The sequence below is a fragment of the Kryptolebias marmoratus genome, linkage group LG10 (genome assembly GCF_001649575.2).
Source record: "Kryptolebias marmoratus isolate JLee-2015 linkage group LG10, ASM164957v2, whole genome shotgun sequence".
Classification (NCBI taxonomy): domain Eukaryota; kingdom Metazoa; phylum Chordata; class Actinopteri; order Cyprinodontiformes; family Rivulidae; genus Kryptolebias; species Kryptolebias marmoratus.
Genome location: NC_051439.1, coordinates 217,440 through 219,310, shown reverse-complemented (window position 1 = coordinate 219,310; position 1,871 = coordinate 217,440).

Here is a 1,871-nt window from a genome sequence, read left to right as displayed (position 1 = left end):
CCCCCCCCCCCCCCCCCCCCCCACAATTTTTGACCCAAAGTTACGCCCCTGTCTCCTACCACCTGAAGCAAGCTGTCCCACATGGGTTGTCTATTTTTAAACAATCAAACTGATATCAAAGCAGACTTATTTCAAAATGCCTGACTTTGAGAAAGGATTTTTCAACCTACATTGGTGAAACACTACTTTATAGGTCCATATTTGTCAGAACAGAATAATTGTTCACTCATAAATAAAGACAAAGAATTCATATTTTGTTGGTCTTTTTTACTTCCTACAAGTAATGCCACAGTATTTATAATACTGGTCCAACAGATAATAAGGACAGTTTGGGACTAGATTTGTAATGGGTAGCTAGGACTGTATGTTATTTTAGGAGGATTTGCAGGAATACCTCATCCACAAGGACACTCCGATCTGAGAGTGAGGCTGGCCACAGTAGAACAAGGTTGTTTTTGGCTTTGAGTCTTGGTGCTTTTTCTGTTTTCATAGGTTATGTTTTCTTTTATGTTTCAGTTTGGGTTTATTGTTTCTTTTATTTTTATTATTTAGTTGTTTTGGTTTAGTCCTAGTTCTTATTGTCTTTGTTTTTTGTCATTCTCTACTTGTCCTCAGTCAGGACTTGTTTACCTGCCACGCCCATCTCCACCTGCCCACAATTGTACTCACTCACCTGTGCCCACTTCCCATAATTATCCTGTCTTTAAAACCTGGTGATCTCCTCCACTTACTCACTGGTTCATTATTGCTGTTTGCTTGTCTCTCTTCTCTCGTTGTCTGGGTCCCTTCCTATGCCTCGCCTCACCTTTTTGTTTCTCTTTGGAATTGTGTTATGGATAGTTTTTTCTGCTCTGTCAGCTTTTGTTTTTTTCTTTTATTTTTTTAAATAAATTTTTGTTTTGTTATAATAAGTCTATGCTTTGGGTTCTTCTTGTTCTCCACCAATCATGACAAGTTTAAGCTGTTTTTAGACATTAGTTCCATCTTATTGACCAAAATAGGCATTCCATTTGGTGATTCTCACTGCTAAACAGAACTGATTCAGAGCCATGTAAGTGTGTGCTTACCAATGAGTATAAATAGAAATGAATGACATACCACTGTCCACTTCTGTCAGACAAAAGCAAAGCCAAAATATCTCATTTATGGGTGATGCTGTGTTCCTACCTAGGTAGGTAGGTACATTTATTTATATAGCACTTTTCAGCACGAGGCGACTCAAAGTGCTTTACAACACAGAACAAAATTACAGACAAAGTTACAGAAACAAAATTACAGACAGGTACAAGATACAATGATAACTAATTGTCTAAATAAGCTAAGCTAAACTAAACAGATCTAAACATGACTAAATGTACAGAACTAAACTAACTACACATTCTCAAACAATAGTTTTTTTAAACATACAGTAACTATTTACAATTTCTTAAAAAAATAAATCATTGTTAAAAATGACAGAATACAGAGAGACTAAGCTACATGAACCTTAACACAAAAGATTTGTTAGTAGCTATGAGTAGCATTTTATTAGCTATGCTATGGTGTGATGTCACGTTGCCATTCTAGTATAGGTCTTTTATACAAACAATTAAACACATTTATAAGTCTCACTTTGCCTTCTAAATATTGTGTGTATTTATTTAGAAAGTTGTCCAAATTATTTGGTTGCTCCATGATATTTGCCTGACTGTAAAATCACTACTGAACAATACGCTGTGATGCTTGCTAATTGGTGTCAGGCATCATGGTGGCAAAGCATAATTCAACCTGGAGAGACTCACGACAAAGAGAAGCTGCAATTAAATGGTTTTATTTGACATGAATAACATAAGATATTTGGCGCTCGGACCTCGGTGGAAGACGCGAGTGTC